Source organism: Euwallacea fornicatus, chromosome 5, assembly GCF_040115645.1.
Source record: "Euwallacea fornicatus isolate EFF26 chromosome 5, ASM4011564v1, whole genome shotgun sequence".
Lineage (NCBI taxonomy): Eukaryota > Metazoa > Arthropoda > Insecta > Coleoptera > Curculionidae > Euwallacea > Euwallacea fornicatus.
In genome coordinates this window covers 3,612,903-3,632,298 of record NC_089545.1, presented here as the reverse complement: position 1 = coordinate 3,632,298, position 19,396 = coordinate 3,612,903, and the positions used below count along the sequence as shown (strand labels likewise).

Sequence of the window (19,396 nt, the reverse complement as noted above, 5' to 3'; positions counted from 1 at the left end):
GTTCTTGATAATGTTGTAAACAGTGACCAGATTAAGAAGTTGCCCATCTCCAAAGACACCGTTCTTGACTGTGGTGATCGTATCGTGCAACCAAAGCGAACCGCTTTAAATAAAATGAAGCACGCACGGGAAACCAAGCAACTAAATGAATGCAGATGAAGTCTCTCCTGTGTTAAAAATGAGTATTAAGTACCTATTAATCTTCTTAGGTGTTAGATAAATAGTTCAAATTGACGAGCCTCGTTATTGCCTTGAAGAGGTGGCAGAAACTCCGAGAGGTCTGCTACGAAATATGGCAAGAAGAGCATATACTCATGTGGGCGGTGATGTGAAGCAGGTCTCAAATTTAGTTACGCGAATAGTACCAGAAGTACTTCACCTGACATATAGATGGCGACTTTTTGTTAAAAATTTGCATTTATTACAAAGATCTAATCTTAAAAAAAACTTAAAGGTAGCAAGTTGATTTGTGTTTTGTTTTAAAGCAGTTTCTAGTGAACATTTTTAAAGATTTTGTGAATATAGAAAAAATTGGTCATCGATATGTGACCCAATATTTTCACTTGAAAGATCTTAGTCGGTCCAACTCTAAAGCGAAATTAAATTCTACTTTTAGAGAATCTGGTCTCTCGTGAACAATTGTAAAATTTTGGATGGCAGAGTTTAAGCACGCTCGTACAAGCTGTGAAGACGAACTTCACAGGGGTCGACCCAATGTCACTCCAAATTTGATCACTCCAAAAATTGTGGTGAAAATCCACAACACTGTACTGAAAAATAGACATTTAAAAAAGTATTATACATTGTGTGTTGCCCGAACAATTGTATACAAGAAAGCTGTGTGCAAGATGTGTGCCGCAATTACTCACAATTGTGAACAAAAACAGGGCCGCAAAGATATTTTGATGTGTGTGACAAAGTTTCGCATGAATGAATCCGAGTTTTTGCGTCGATTCGTAATTATGGGTAAAACATGGGTCCATCATTTCACACTTGAGATGATAGAGCAGTCAAAATGTTGGAGTCAAGGGGAAAGTCGGCTCCGAAGAAGGTACGAAAGAGTGACCGAATTTGGAGGAAAAGAAAGTCTTACTTCACCAAAATAACGCACCAGTCCACACTTCCGTCATCAAGATGGCCAAAATCAAGCAACTTGGTTTCGCATTTTTTCCTCATCCATCCTATTCACCAGATTTAGCCCCCTTAGATTATGTTCCAAACTTGAAAAAATGCCTCGGCGAGAAAAGACTTACTAATAACAAAGAGGTGGAGACCGAGGTTGATGCTTATTTGAAACATTCGTAGCTTCTTACAATGAACAGGGCATGCAGAAGCCATAGAACATCGTTGGAAAAAGTGTGTCAATCTCAAAGAAGAGCATGTTAAGAAATAATGTAACATTTTCCAATTTTTTTCTTCTTTAAGTGTTACGACTCGGACTATCCTCGTATTATAACCCAGAAGATTTCACGGCTTTTGACAGAACCACGCAAGCACCAATTCACTCATCCATCGTAACGATTAGAGCTTCGGTACCAAAGCACCTTTTTTGGGGAGAATTTGAGCGCAAATAGTCATCGAGTAGTTCACACAGGTAAAGAAAGAAGCTGTAAAAGGAAAAGCTGGAAATATGTCGTTCGCATCATGTTACATCGCATTTCATCTTCAATTTGAAGAGATTTGAAACCAACGCTCGTTTGCAATGATTGATAATACTGGCACTCACGTAGATCAAAACCAAATCACTTATATAACGTGTTCTACATCTTCCGGCTACGTGAGTGCATACGGCCGAATGGCCGGTCCTTATGTAGTACCCTATTTAGCGTAGTAAATTAGATGAATTGTGACCAATTACAACCGTAAACCAGTTCAAAGACACCAAGATGATATTCTAATGAATAATGCGTATCGGAAAACGGTTAAATGAATTATTGCGTAAGGCGATGCTATCTCTGGAATTCGATGTGAGAAGCTCGTCGGCGGAGAGAGAGAGTAATTTCCATGGCCTGCAGCAAGGTAAAATAAAAGGACGTGTGTGATTGATCTTTATTCGAAATTTAATTGGCAGCCTTCTGTTTTAGTTAGTTACATCACCAAAAGACGTAAATTTTATTGTGAAAAAATTTTACAACAAAAGTGAAAGCAAAAATGTCGGGGCTAGCGTTGTGAAAAATCTTGCTGGTGCGCATTTCCAGGTAATCTACGCAAGTGCTGTGACTAAGTAACCAACGCGCAGCATGGAAGAAAATGCTACAGAATTGATGAGTGGGATAGATGAATAAGAGTGAAGTTCAAAACGTTCACTCTTTACGATTACAAGAAATCTTATTTATATGTAGATTATTATCTTATACGAGGCGATTCTAGATAAATGGGACAAGCAAGTATCTTGAAATCGAGATCTACAAAAAAAAATGTTCAAATAAAGTTTTTTTTTTGTACTTCAACTTTTTATGCTTTAATTTCCTTTAAAGGTTACCTCCGCCTGTCTTTTGGTGTCAATTTTTTCAAATTGAACACCCTATATATTGATTTTAATATTCGAAATCTTTGTTGGCAGTAAAAATGTTTTTATTCGAAACATTTTTTGTTGAAAGTGATAAAACACACAATAATGCTAGATAAAAAATAAACTCTTATCTCTGCAGGGCTACAAGTTCAATTTCATCAAATTTTTCTTAAAACAGGCAGACCCCATGTCCAGTCTAAATTCAAATTTTAAGCTCAAAGTCACACGTTTAGATTTGTCAAATTTCTCATCATAGTTGTTTCCAGAGGTTCTGGATATTAATAAACTGTAATGTACTCTTATGTTAGGCCTGCGCTAGGTGCGCTTGCCGAAACCTCGCACCTGAAATGCTAGAAAGTACCGCACAATCCTTTTGAAACAGAATTGTCAAATGCCTTGAACCGCAAGGGCACTGTTTTGAACGTTTGTTGGACTGATTTTTTTTTGGAACAAAGTAAAATGAACTATATAACGAATGAAATTGCTTAGATTCCTTAACAAACATTAATGAAACGCTTATTTTGCAATTATTTTGTAATTAAGAAAAATTCGACGAGATTGACCTTGTAGCACTGCCGAGGCAAGAGTTTATTTTGCATCCAATATTATGGCGAATTTCATCGCTTTCAGCAAAAAATGTTACGAGTAAAAACATTTTTACTGTCGACAAAAAAGTCAAATCTCTAAGAAAAATACGGGTGGTCCATTTGGAAAAATCAAGTTGATTCCAAAGAACGGGTGACCTTGGAAAAAATTTAACAGAAAAAAGCAGAAAAAGTTAAATCCCCGAAAATAAAAAGGATTTTATTCGAACACTTTTTTTTTTGCAAATCTTCTCGATTTCAAGATATTAGTCCCCATTTATCTAGAATCGCCCAGTATATATTGATTACTCATATAGATATAAGGGAAAATATCACTACTGGTAATCCCTTAAAAAAGGAAATTCAATATTGAGTCATCACGTTGATCCATAATTGGAACAAATTAGGGTGCAAAATGACTTGTTTGTTAGCTCCAGTGAAATGCGAAGACCTTGACTTGTGCAATAAGAGAAGTTGCAACTAACAGCTGAACAAAAGCACAACAAGCACAAAAAACACATCCGAATACATGTGTGATGCATATCCAATTCTGTTTACTTGTCTGTTGGGATCGTATTATGGTTGTTGGTTTCAATGTACTTGGAAGTTAACATATGTAAAGCAGCAAAAACTGGCACATGATCTAGTTAATTCACTTTAATGCAGAGCGCAGTGTGCTCTACCGCCCAATTTTTACCATTTTTGCGATTTCAGCGTGGATATTTGAAAAGTTTTCGAACGCAGCTAAAAATTTTTATTAACTGCTGAATCACACACAAATCGGAGGTAATACTGCCCTTAAATACGGTATTTACAGAGACAATAGTTCAATGCTTTCGTCGCGGTTAAATAAAAAAGGATGATACAATAGGTACCAAGCTCGCCTGGCGTTTCAGCTACCACTAATGAAAAACCCAATCGGTGAAAAGTCCACATAATGCCGCAAAAAACAATAATAATTCATTTAAAACACGAATAATGGTCAATTAAAGATTGTTAATCGGGTCGCTAATTATTATTTATTTAGATACATACGAAGTTTACAACTTCTTGTATGCTGCATTCGACGAAATTTTTCTATACTGAAGGCCATTGCAGAACAACTTCGATAGCGATTAGTGGTTGTGCAACGTGCTCTAAGCGGAATTAAAGTATTTCCACAAAATGCGCCATTTATGGTAGCAGATTGGAAATATTGTAAATTTTTTGGTGAATAATACTGGTTTGGAATGTCTTTAGCATTTACGTGGTTGCTTAATTAAATGCTATTGACTGAGGTTGGGAATTCTTATGAGAGTGCGGTAAAGAAACGCAAATCATTAAGTAATGTATTTCCTCAGGTAAGCACCTCAAGTCGAAACGAACAAACGAAGACTCTAAAACTTTTTCGTAGCTCTAGGTCTGTTTTAAGGAGTTTAGTATAGGTGAAAGCTGAGTGTCCCCGAATGGGAACTACGCGAGAATTTAACAAAGTTTAAAAAAATGTTTATACCATCGCATTAGCGATTATAAATGTTTAACACAAGACAATGAAATTTATGCCCCTCCCGTCCGAAATTTGATAATGCAGAAATATATAGGGCGATTTTTATCGCTCCTCCACTTAGACATTGATCAGCTCTAGCACGAGGAATCCGCTCATAATCGCTAAGCCTTCTGCAGGCAAGTCGAATATAATATACTCTAATCATGTGGTCATACCTTTCCGGAACAAATGGGGATGACAAAGTAAATTGGAAAAAGCAGTAAGAAGACTAACTGCGAAAATTTATACTGGGGAATAGATGAAGACATCTGGGACACACATACCCAATACTGACTAGTCGAGTAAAGCTGAAACCGAACAGAAGTATGGTAGATGAGCAATCCGAATGCGAAATAACCAAACTGTTTTCAATCCATGAAGAAGCTTGATGAACTCCTCACTCGGTGATTGAGGCGGAGATGGAAGGAGCTACCAAGAAGACGAATACGCAAATTGCTCCAGATGCAAAAAAACATAATTCCAGGAATAATGCTTGTTTTCTCTAAGAGTTCTTCGGATACTGTCCCGGACATCTACTAAGCGAATCTTAGAAAAAATTTATTTGTAGAAATATAAAGGACATCTGAACTAATCTTAATGCTTGGAAAGCAAAGAAGAGGATGGAGGGAGTCGATTTAAAACAATCAGGACAGGTTTCGGAAACGGAAATCTACAATAAACGCAGTACATTCTGTTCGAGAAATAGCTTAATATGTTACAGGGTGTTCCGCTTGAAATGGACATATGAAATTAGGTCTCGATATACATATGCACGATTTGTGCACATACATTTATTATTGTTTTCGCTCGTGAAATTTCATAATCCTAACGTTCTACAAATGACAGTAATCACTTAGCTAGTACTTCTCGTGTTTACTGGTACTACAATTTTCGAATCTACAAGAAATTTGCAATATACGTCGATTAATCCTGCTCTTATCGCTTATAACCTGGACGTGACTTCGACACAAAATAAACGTAAAAGAAATTTATAATAAATTACGATTGTTAAACGTTTTTAAGCGTTTCTGTGGGACACAATGAGAAAAGATAAACCCAAACACTTATTGTGGTACTTATCTCGTTTCGAGTCTCATAAGATCTTTTGTTTCAGTCGACCGTCTGCCACAATGAAGAAACAACGGTATCTACAACATGGAATTATGAGGGTGTGTGGGACGACTTCCAAGAAAGCCACGTTTGGCCCCTCTGTTGGTTAAAATATTATTTTCTGGTTCTTGTACCATTTTGTTACTTTTTTCTTGAAAAGTTCAAAAGCAAAATAATTCACGAAAAAACTCTCCTGATATTCTCTCATGCCAGATTGTTAAATGTAAGGAATAGAACCACATATCGAACACATCTTGGGAATGCCCTTAAAATAACGTACGTTGGTTGGCAATTTAAATACCATGATGGCTTAATCAGATCATTTTTAGGCCATTCCCAGGAGATGAGGGCAAAGGATCTTCCTTTGCTTTTGAGCTGTCGATCACGAGAACTGCATTATTTTGAAAACATGCTTGTAACTTAACATTATTTTGAAGTCCGCTACGAAAGGGAATACATTACATTACTCCTGGAAGAATAAGCTCTTCAGAAGGTAACTGTAATAATCTAAAGGGGAATCATACAATAAACAAGATCGACGCCTATAATGTGTGTTACCAGATAACAGCAAGCACAGGCACTGATATATATGTTTACTGACGAAAGACAGCATTAATGACAAAGGATTTATTGCTGATAACCTCAGTCAATAATGATGGAGTATCGTTATTACTACAATCGTCCCTCGACGCCGAATATATCTGAATTAATCTTCTGTAAATTAAGTATCAAAACAAATATAATGTCATTACATGCATGATTTACATATTAAAATAAGCCTTTTATTCATATTTACATCGATAGAAAAATGTGTGTCCTCATATTGGGTAACGGACGTATTTTGCAGGATTGGAATAATATAAGAGTGCTACATAATACAAAATGTGCTTTTAGTGCTACTTTTATTGTACTTAAATAAAGGATATAGAGCGTTTCCTCAATATGCTGAGCAACCTGCAGCGGATATTCCTATGGTTCGAATAAGAAAAAAAGGCCTATAAACACATACCTGAAACGGATTCATTTACTTTAGTACAAGTCGTAAATTAAAATTATTGGAGCTAATAAATGGAACTAATTTTAACAAAACGATCTAAAATTGCCACTACCAACTAGGAGACGCGGATCCACCTTTGTATCGTGAAAGAGGACATTTCCAACAAATCTTGATAGGACCTAATGTATTCTTTATTTTGAGCCAATGAGGATCTCCTTAAATACGCGTAATATTTTCAGCCAACACCCAGTATATTTGCTTCTTGAAAGATTACGTGTAGTTACCTGCTTAGTAAGAATTCCGAAAGCAATCTACTTGTTCAATTTCACCTCATGAAATTGTTTTAAAGTTCTATTTCATTTGAAGCAATTAACAAACTTAGCATTATTTTACTCTTTCGTGGGAAATATCAGGTACCGAGAATTAATCAATTGCAAAATTAATTTCAGGATATTATTCAGAAATATATATCGATGTGTTAGAAAATAAATTGTGACATTTTCTTCACAATTCGTAGATGTAATCGTAGTTTTACTGTCTATTTTAGACAACTGAAGTATTTAGCATTTTTTCCCAAAATTCACCAAAAAATCTGAATGCATAAAGTGCGGCAGACGCAATGTGTTTCTTCACCCCCTTCTTCGTGCGTTAATTTTCTGGTACATTTCATGCAAAAAATCGAAACTGCTTAAGATACACTGCGATTCTACTGTGGGCTTCTCAGTCGCAGTTTTCGACCTTTGATTAATTATCCATTTACGCGATATTCAAATTAGGCAAACTCACAAGCCACGATATTTCAATACAAGGAGGTAAGTATCCACTTATTGCTTATTTGCTATTTCAATTCATCGTGACATTGCTTACATTAATTCTTCGAACTTTAAATAATCAAGGATATGGGGAAAATGAGATGTAGAAATACCAAATTACAATTTGCTAATTACATTGCCGACGGTAGATTTTTCAATCTAAATGTCATTGCTCAGTACCACACTGGAATTCCGAAAAAGTTGATTTGGTAATCAGATTATTAAATAGGTGCCCGATCAGCATCCTGCCCAAAACAGGATATCGTGCAGTTATTTGTCAGCCATGAGCTTGTCTCGGAATGCTAATGTAAATGATCATATCCCCTCTAATTAACGAAACATATTATGTATTATTCATGAGCGTCCAATAAGCGTAGTAATGAAGTTCTTGAAACGTTTACTAAAGGGACGCGTAGGAAACCTTATTAGATAGGTTGATAGTCGATGAGCGCACGTCTACTTTCCGTACGAGGTATATGTGCGGAAAGTTTACTACTAAAGCTTCCCCATACATACACAGGGTGTAACATATCATCGCGGAGATATATCTGGAGGCGATGACGGTGTGTACAATAAAATAAAAACCTAACTGACTTGGGGGCAAAAACACACTGTGTACCTCCATATACAGATTAAAAAAGTTTGACATTTTTTAAAGGAAATTTTCAACAGTTTTGAGAACTGAAATTGATCCTCCCCATAAACATAAACGTAAACGACAAACGACAAAGGACGGGGACTGCAAGCATGGAACGAAACCAATCTATGTTAAAATTTTACCGACAAATTCTAAAAATACATTTTTTTTTGGAGCACAACTATTAGAAGCGAGGAAGCAGTTTAATAACTACTAACCATCATTTATTGTGTAGTAGGGCACTGAACTAAATCAGTCCCTTCATATGTGAACTAGTTGGCAAATCGCATGGAACTTCGAACTTCCTACTTCCAGCGGAAACGTATTATCCAATATAACATTAGTTTTATAGGGAAGTTGCTCTCCCACAGGCATAACACCGGAAGAACTCAGTCAGTCACCGTAACGCAATTGAGAACCGTGGAAAGGCCCTTCTACGTGAAGCTGCGAATGAACACTGATAAATGCCATTGCAAAATTTCTATTATAATATGATAATAATAATTATCATCACAATCCAATAATGCGGAAGTGTAACATTAACTGTCGACGTCCTGTATATCGTCGATTTATCGCTCAAACCAACTAAATCCCTAGAAGCCTTCCAATAACATATTTGTTTTTTTACCCGTTTGTTTCCGCAATGTGAAAGATTTATCTCACTTTGAAAGGAAACTGATCGGCTTAAAACAACAGTCGTTACCAATTTTCAAATAAAGATGTGGTAAGAGAGGCACATCCTTTGTGTATTAAACTAAGATTAGATATGCCTACCAGTTGGTTTTGACTAAAGTGCATTAACAAGCCAAAAAGATTAGTTTGTGAGAATTTGAACATAACTACCCTGAAGGGAACGTAAGTTTCTTTAAAGGGAGAGCCTTTCAAACGGCATCTGAGAATTTTGCAATAAATTATAACAAACAAACACCGGAAAAGACCCATGTTCTCTATCACGATCTGCGCATTTAAAGTGGTGTTTCGTCCATTTTTCTCTCTTCCGCCCATTTAATAACATTACACATGGTCCAGTTTCGAGAAATGTACTACGGCGAGAAGAGGACATACCTAGTGAGTTAGGTCTGCATCAAACTAATTAAACTGTTATAGTTTTAGTAGTTTATTAAACCTTAATTGACAATAATTGCAGTGAATTCAGGTTCAGATACACCCAGACCAGTCTCCTGTTGATGGCCAGAAATCCTCTGTAAGATCGCACTGCTGCGATCATTACAAGGCATGCATAATTACCAAATTAATATTGACAAGGTAATGAGGCATAATCTCCCATTTGATAAGTTGTTTTAAGTTAGAAACTCGTACGTATCTTATAAACGTGTTTTTTCAAATCTATGTAATTCTTAACACTTCATTCTCTTGTGTTTACAGTTAACTGCTATAGCGGAACAAAGCTTATTAAAATATCTTTCAGTGTAATTGACATCAAAATTAGACAGTGCAAGATAAATCACACGAAACGTTTTTTTTGTAGACGGTAAAGTTAATTGGGCGGCAGGCTGTTAAAATTAAACACGGCCTTGGCAGTGAATTGACCAATTATCATAGAGTTGCTGCAAACAGTAATTGAGGTCATTTTGATCGTTTTTTCGGAAAGGTTGGAGTGTCCTTTCGAAGGAGGTATAAATTTAATCAGGAGAGAGAGGATGATGGCTTGATGGAAAGGAGATATTGAGCGCTAGATGGAGAGTAGTCCTATTTGACGAAAATTGAAGTAAAATTAATAAAGTTCACTTATTTGAAGAAGCGGAAAAGTTCTAAAATGGGAGTTGCAGTTTATCTTATAGAAACACTTGTATAGGACTAAAATATGCGATTTTTAAAAACTACACAGTTTACTTTTGTGGGTTTAGTGCTGCATTAAAAACTTGGCAAAAATTGGTTTCAACAAGAGCACAGAATTTCACATCCAAATATCCTCGCATTTGAATGGGTTCTGAAGTGTTATCAAATTGTTTCTAGTGTCGGGGGTATTAAGTAAAAACTAGTAAAAAATCGGTAAATTATGTAGTTTATAATTGCTGATCGTGTACCGATCAGATACCAATCAACTACATGGAGATATTGGAAACGGTAAGAGACGGAACCCGTTAGATGGGCAAAAAACTTCACTAAATGGTATCCTAACTTTTGCAAAATCTCAATTGCTTTCGGAGACATTCGAAAAAAAATCAAAACTTTCGCAGGTTTTTATTTAAAGAGAAATTACAGAATAAATCGAATTTAATCATTACCGCGTTTTGCCCCTCCCACGATGTGGCTCTACCACGTTCAAAATCCGACTTTTCCTCGAATGATAACAAGAATCACTTATAACTTATAATATAGATCCGGGCATATTTCTATGAATCTAATGAAAACATCACAACCTTTTAATTCATTATGTGTTATTTGAGACTCATCTGTATATCGCGTTTAGGTCTCTCGTGTATCACAAGATAATGGCAAATAAAGTGGTACCTCCAAGTACAGGCTACCTATCTAGTTGAAATAATGGGGGCCAGTTACTGTAGTTTGCAGTTGATTAATGTTTCGACTGTTGCCTGAAATGCACTTTCATTGCAACCATATAAAGAATTCCAATTATGAACTTCCAAGAATCTGATGTGATAAAAACTTTGATGAGAAAATATCATATTTTACTTGAATTTTTATCTTCTTTGTTCTACGAACAGATTCATTTCTATGTCACGAAATCGTAGCGTTTGGAGAGTTTCACTGCGATTCTGCAGGAAGTACCTTCGGGTCGGTTCTCCACCTGCGCATTTTAGGGGCGTTCGACTGCGCGACTGTGAAGAAGTTTCTTATAGAAGATACCTACGTTAAATTCATTCAGACACCCATGCAAATTATAAATTTGTTCTTCATGCAAATACTGAGAAGTTCGCTAACAATACTAAGTTAATATTAACTCATAGTCATTATTATTCAAAATTTATCGTGACTCAGAGCGGGATTACCCACCATTGCATCTCTCGCCTTGCATGCTGAATTAATTGTCTTCAATTTCCACTTCGCAATCTCTGTGTAATTTAAGCATTGCTCAAAATATTTCTCAAACGCTGGGAAAAAATCATTGTTTGAATTATTCTTACGTTATAATTATCATCAGTTGTTCCACGTTTGTGCCTGGGAATCGTTTTTGTATTGATAGGGCATGATTTTGATTTAATACCATGATATTTTAATGTGTTATACAACGCGATTTTATTATATATCCCTATTTAAAGGAAGTCAATTTCCTACATTTCAAAACATATCTTGGACAAAAACTTGTGTGAAATACAAATCTGTCACAAATAGCTCAGTTACTAGAGAAGTAATGCCCGTGTATACATCAGGCATGGAGTGTTTCATATCTAATTAGCTCGACCTACATAGGGATAATTAGGTTTAAGTATGTGTGTTTTGGGAGGTAAATAATCGCAATCTCTTTTAGCACGTCGGATAATTAGTACCTGCAGCACATGTACCTAAATACTTCTCTGCTGCAGAATAGTCGTTAAATTTCGAATTAAGTTGTTTTTCGACTTTGCTATTAAAGCTGGAATTAAAGTTGGATTTAACATACCTAGTTATACAACTCTACCGTTAACACAACTGACTATTTTTCTGAAGGGTAGAAAGAGAACCAAAAACATTGAGAACTTGATTAAGCGGTGTTTGTTTTTTTTTTTGAGAAATTTTCAAACTAAAACGAAAAAAAACCGCTCTATCGATAACTTGACTGTAGTGATCCATACTTAGATAATTTTAATACCGAGTGAATCGACAGTCCTGAATTTACAAAAAAAATCAAGGATTTTTGTAATGAAAACGCTTGCGCATGCTTAAAAATCGAATTTCCAGAAGTTTTAGGGAATCGAATGTGAACTTTGCAACTTTGCAAATGTTAGTCGAAAATTTTAGGAAGTGCAAAGTAAAAATTGAGGCTCATCTGAAACTTGCACGCACCGTATTTCGTTCAGTAAATGCGTAACGTATCGTTTACGGTTCTGCATTTGGCAGACATTTTTCGTTATAGTTTCGGACATAGAAATTGTTTTAGAACTCAATTAGCAATATCTTGCAACACGCCGTAGAAATGATCTGCATTCTCTTGCGATTCGCGTTGTTCCAGTTACATATTTCTCAATGCCGTCTAAGAAAAGGATCAATCATGTTCACTTCAGAGAATCTGCGAATTAAAAATATTTAATGAAACGGTTAAGCTTTCCTAGTTGGATCCATGAATGTGTCTACAACATGAAAACTTGAATTTAATTTGAATAGTAAGCAGACGTTAGCGAAAAGGTAAGATCTACCGATCGCTGCATAATTATGATTCTGGGTATATTAATATATCACCTTATACCAAATACTTACTACATATTCGATATTGGTTTAAGACTGTGTCGCCAGTTGGGACTTAATTAAATTATATTTTAATTAAACTATATCATTAGCCATGTCTCCTAGAAGACGGGATATGACTGCTAAATTCAGACGAGTACACGGAAGACGCGGAATTTAAGGCAGGTTCCCACGATATACCTCTGCAACATGACTTTGGCTTGTAAATAGAAAGATGTAAGGTTAATATACAAATTTCATATTATGGTTATGACATGAGATGTAATACTTTAATAATTAAATTTTTTGTGTGCGCTCCCAACGAGGATTTATCTGCTGTATAGTGCAAGGACGAGAATCTTGTGACTAAAATACGATAAATGGGTACACACAGTCTCATACATTACACATGACGAATACAGATATTTCAAGTTTTAGTTAATAATAAAAGGAAAGTGTGATACAAAAACCTGAACTTAATAAGTGACTAATGGCGAGCCCCGTGAGACGCATTGTGGACTGTATCTGAAGCCAGTATTTTATAGAAAAAAATGTATTTCTATGGCAAGTTGAGATTTTTCAATGCTTGAAATCGCATATTCATATGTGATAGTATGATTATATCGATAAACAAAGTTCAAAGGGGAAGCTGAAGAAGCTTACGAGTCAAACAGTACGAAGAAACCGTGTGTTGATTTAGGATGTCTGCCTGGAATTTACTTTGCATGATCCATCTACTTAGTAGTAACAACATGTAGGTACTTATCTTCTTACAGAACGACGAACATAACTTCACGATAACTCAATGTCAAACAACATATGATGAGATATAACGTTCTTTATACCGTCTCTACCTAAGTACGTAAATCTGAGGAATAACTATAAATTTCGGGCCTCCAGAAATGCGCGAATAAAGCCCCCCTTACACGTAAATATAGGCACCGAGGAATTTAAATTGAGTATAAGGATCCACACAGGGTGTTTCCAAAAAGGATACAAAGCATAAAATAGTACATGTTGGCTTAAAAACCTACACCCTGTGTGCGACCGCCGATGATTTTGACATTTTGTCATAGACGACCTGGGTGTACGGAATTTCGAAAATTAAACTCACGACATAGTACGTAATAAAAGCGAAAATATGAGAGAAAATGTGAGACGCTGCCACCCTGTATATCGTCAATGGTGCGTTTTTGACCATAGGTCCAGTGGCATTTTTTACTATTTTACAGAACACTATCGCCCCTTGAAATGTCTCTAAAATGGTGTGTTACACCCTGTAGAAACGAGGCAATATACAGTTACACGCACATATCTAGCGCCTAATAAAATTTTTCCAAAATTTAAAAATTACTTAATACCGTTTATGAGTGTTAAGTGTTTTTTTAAGCTTCAGGCCTCATATTCATTGGCGATGTCACACCTTATATCATAATGTATAATTACACAAAGCATTTCGGTAGGAACTATTAGCACGTCATTAATGGCGTGTTACTATTGCCGGAGATTTCTCAGGTAATTTAATGTTAAAAAATTCATATAAAGCTAAGTCGAAAATCATTTTGTTGTCGTTATACAGTGTGTCACATATTTATGTTTCCAAAAAAAGCTGAAACTTTCACAACCTATACTTCGTTAACGAACTATTCTTCGTTGAATTACCTGAGCAAGCGTGCCCCGGAACAATAGCATCTCATTAAGGAACACCCTGTATGTCCTCAACAAAAGGTGGGTACATAGTTCTTTCTAGCCAATTCCTTGAATACCTTGAAAATATGATAGCAAAGTAGATATGAATAGTATCTTCATTCACTTCATGTAGGAGTTCAGTTTGTGTAGGAATTGGGATGGTGATAAGAGATAAACTACATCCTTTTAACTCGTCTCACGGGTATTGATAGAAAAATGTTCTTAAGTATTAATCCCCATGTAATTTTAAAACCCACCTAAATCATGTGCATTGATGGAGTGTCATCTCTTACGCGTAACTTTCATTTAGGTACTTAAAAAATTACTTGGTACCTAAATATCGCGCTAGCCTATGATTCATGCATATGATAGGGATTTGGTAACTCTCATCCCAATATTTACCGAACGGTAATAATGGTAAATGATTTTGAAAACATGCTGTGCAAATTTACAAATTTACATTATCACCTGATATTTTTTGAACAAACAGCCGCACGTGCGACTGCTACTTCGCTGCTGCACGACTTTAAAATTTTAAGAACTGGAATAACGATTAATCAGTACATAGATATTTAAATAATTCAGTGATTAAACATTATCATTTTAGCTCGTCAAGGCTGAAAAATATACATATACGTAAAAATAAGAATTTTCTACATTTTTACGACGGTACTAAAAAGTGCTTTCTTTCCTCGATGGCTTCAAAGTGGTGGTACCGATTTATGTCTTCTCAAGTTTGTTCGAAATCTCATGTAAGACGACCGATAACTCGAAATAGAAAAAAGTACTTGTGTGTATACTGCTCGCTACGGGGGACTCTTGTAAATAGTCCAGACTGAAATTGTGATTATTTACGTATATGGTAACGTTCAGTGTATGTGGTTTCAAAGAATGCCGTTTTCGAGTAGAACGAAGTTCTCAAAAATGAAAATTATAGTTTTATTTTTTTTCGAGATGCAAATGAAATTCTTCAGATTTGTTTGCATGAAAACCCCTCAAATCGCCATTCAATTTAACCATTTTCGGGCGCGCAACCGACAACAATTCCTATTGTCCAGGAATGTGCTTTCCATCGAGTCGTTTTCCTTCGATTTCTTCGCTAAAATCAACATTTAACCACTTTAAAACCATGGAACATCTGCCAGAACTCGATTCCCTATCCTAGGTCGTTCCACCCTCGCTTCTACCATTTGGACCCAAGGTTACGTCACTTCACAAGTATTTCACAACAGCGACGCATATAAGATTTTTTACACTCCTAGACCTACCTATATTCTCGAAAATAACAGTAAACTCACCTAAAATAACCACATTGAACGCGCCTTGAGTGGAAACACCAATGGTGGCATTACATTTGACTTACATTTCCATGGCAACCATAAATAAGATAACACTGAGGTGATGATTACGTTGACGCTCATTAACTCGCTAGGGGAATAATGAGCCACCTGTCATTACTAACCTGTTATTCGACTGTTTTTTGAAAAAATGCGAAAAAACGCGTTTTGCAATTATTAAACATGGTCAATAATGGCGCCTTTTCAAGCCAGTAGTGGAAAGAGCTACATCAGAATAATTAAGACAGGTTCATAAAGCTTATAAAACGTAGTTTTTTAGATGTTTTTATACTTCTGGCAACTTTTTTCTGTTAAATATCTACACGGTAGCTTGAGACTGGTATCTTGAGTATCAAGGAAAATTTATTACTAATAGGGGCGATTTTCGGTTTAACCGGAAGTATCACTATCTCTCTTTTTCTTTTAATCAAGCAGTACTTTAATTATTTCAGATAGTCACAGAGCTATGAAAAAATGTATCCACGACCGATTATCACAGATATCCTGGGCCGCCCGGTAGAACCTCGCAGATAAGGCTAAAAGATAACATCGCAAGAAGTACCAGTATTTTGTACTCTTCAATTTATTATTGTAATTGCTACCTCACTTGTATTGCTCGTCAAGGTTACATGAAAAAAATTCTACGGTGTTACAAATTGTTACCTATAGCAATGACATGTAAATGCGAATATTTACATGTAACAATCCGGATTCTGACAATAGTAAATTAAAAAATTGAAAGCATTAATAATGTTAAACAAATTCGGTGAAACACAATTATGCATATTTATAGGTCACACCCATACGATCAAGTTGATTTGTATTGTTCGGATTATGCTGGGTTTGAATGCTGTGCACTTTATGTAACACCAGCTGAACTTCACAAGCTTATATAAGGAACCAAAATATCCTCCCATTGTTTTTGAAAAAATATTACACAAAAAACTAAAAAAAATTAGGACAGTAAAGTAGTGCGTAATCCTCGAAAAAAACATCAGCTAATAGATAACTTCCATGGTCATTTAGTATACAGCATCTAAAAAGCAATTCGAGATAAAGACATTTTGGAAAATATAAAGAAAGAGTGAACAAGAAATTGATCACCCTTTAGGTTTAAAATAATAGAGTTAGCGGCAAAAAAAATTAAACAAATTCATATATAACTCAATCAGTCACTTTTGTAAAAGAATGTTTCAATAAGTATCCCTTTATTTTTAAATGCCCTTCTTTCAAGAAAGAAATGGAATATACAGGGTGTAACAAAAATTAAATATGATCTTCAAGTATTTTTCTTCAGTGGAAAGCCGAGCAGTGCTGATATCTCATTGTTACGCTGAGTTAATCGTTACTGAACTACAGCAATAAGTTGTACTAGTGCAATTACTGCGCTAATTTCCCTAATCCCCTTAGCGACAGTGTAATAAATTTTCAATCGTGATGTCATATTCTTCGAGGAAATGATTCATGAAATTCTTTTCTTAAATGCAATTTGTACGAAGGAATTCAATTGATTGCACTCATGCCCTTTTTCAAGTTAATTTGCATTCGTGCGAACTTCCCAAAACTGATCGATAATTTTCGTTGCACTTATCATAGCATCCCTGATAATTTTTGAATCTAGAAGTAAGTATACCTGCGTATTTTATTATTGTTCGATAATTTATGAGTAAGATACTCTTTTGAGGTAAGAGCCAGTGTCTCAGAATTTGTATAACTTTTCTTATAATCCTGGAGGTTACTAGGAAACGAATATTACTAACAAGAAACAGTGTAAGCTCACCTATTGACCAATAAATTGTTGCTACCAACACGTTCTTGGAATTGAAACGAATCAAAACGTAATTTTTAATTGTTGAGCGAGTCGATAACGATGTTCTAGTCGGTATGCATGTAATATACAATAATAAACGTCGATTATGATCATCATTGTCGAAGATGATATCATACTTACAATTAAGCTTCATCTATGTAACGGGCAAACATGTGACTTTTCCAAAGCTGCAGGGGCGAAAACAGAGCCTAAAGAGGATATTCTTCCCTCCGAAGCAAAAATACAGTTCAATATAGTATACAGGGTGACTCATATTAGTGGGCCAACCCACGAACCGGAGATTTCTTATACGAAAATAATTAGACTTTCTTTATGGCATTTCATTATTTGACGCATACTCATTACATAGGGTGTTTAAGTTAATTTAAAAAAATCTTTTGTTAATAACTTGGGCGTAACTTAATATATTTCCAAGAAATTTTGGAGCGATGTATAGTTCGATTATGCACACATTTACTATGATTTGAGAAAAAAAAATTGAACAAAACAATGGGGAATGTGGGGGGTCGCATACACGACCCCTTCCCCCAATGTTTTTTCCCACGCCAATGATACATTTGTTTAGTTAATCAAATTAACTATTTCTTATCTGAATTTCCTCATTCTTGTAAAATTTTGATTTACAGTTAAATTTAGAAGATTTATTTCACCTTACTGCCCCCCCCCCCCCCATACGTGGTTTCTATTATTTATTTATTTAATTAACTACACCAGGAAAACGAAATTTTACAAATTGTCCATAAAACTGCGGGTAAAGCAAGACTTTCATAAGTGCAATGTACTCTAAGTACTAAAACGGCAATCATGTGTGTTTTGAAACTATGTTCCCGATATTAATAAATAATAGAAGCCACGCGCTGGGGAGCAACACGGTGAAATGTTTTCTAAAGTAAGATGTAAATCAAAATATTAGAAAAATGAAAAAAATTCAGATAAAGAAATAGCTAATTTGAATAACTAAACGAATGTACCAACGTGTATACGTCCCCCCATTTTCTCCATTTTTTTTTTACTCAAATCATAGAAAATATGCTCCTAAACAGACTACACATCACTGCAAAACTTCATTAAAATATCTCAAGAAACACCCAAGTTATTAACAACAGGAATTTTTTTTAGTAACTTCAACCCCCGTGTAATGAGTATAATATGCCAAAGAATGAAGTATCCTAAAGAAAGTCTAATTATTTTCGCATAAGAAATAACCGCGTAATTGATTGGCCTACTAATTCGAGACACCCTATATATAAATTATCATGTTAATTTGCAAATATTGTAACCTTAGATCTTTTTTCAGATGCAAATTGTCAAGTGTCAACGGTCACTGTCATTAAAGTTACGCATTTTACTCATTTTTGTCACTGTTGAACTTGACGATCAGGTGCAAAAATGTCGTGAAAATATTTCTCGGGCGATTTACTAATAGAACAATTGTCATGTTATATACCTTCGGTTTAGACTCCACTTAAAGGTAACCTCAAAATTTTGTCTCTCAAGATTTAATCTCGGGTCAGGTTTAATCTCTAGCTATGCAATCCGGCTTAAGCTGACGGCTTTATGTTTCTAATTAAAGATATTTTTTTATGTTTTTTGAGCCTATGTAGTTCCCGAGAATTTACAAAATATATTAACGGTTAATTAATGTCATATAACGCAAATTCAAAAATTTGACTTTTAGAGTTTCCCTCGTTACCTGTGTACATTTATGAATAAAAAATGGGAAAATTAAAAAAAAAAAAACCTAAATAACAAACCTTGATCGATTTCCTCCGCACCTCACAAGTTAATCCAAAGTCACAAAAACGTTAGGATCAATTCGGTCCCACTTTCTGAGAAAAATCAATCATTAATTCGTATAAGAACCCGGAGGAAAGTTAATGTGCGCTGCACATGTGTGCGTTGTATACAAACAACCCGCACTCGCGCTTAAGTTTGAATACGCACACACGCTACCATGTACAACGCACAAGCCTACCACTACCAATGCAACGTACAAACTGAACTGCGAGTTGCGA

General features: G+C 35.4%; 1 protein-coding gene across 1 annotated transcript in view; it reads right to left on the bottom strand.

Moving 5' to 3' along the window:
• rau (RA domain-containing protein rau) overlaps nt 1-19,396 on the bottom strand; it is a 40,531-nt gene extending 21,135 nt beyond the window's left edge. The window contains exon 1 of the mRNA XM_066282097.1: nt 19,136-19,396. The gene's annotated coding sequence lies outside the window, so the exon portion shown is untranslated. The remainder of the gene's footprint in view (nt 1-19,135) is intronic.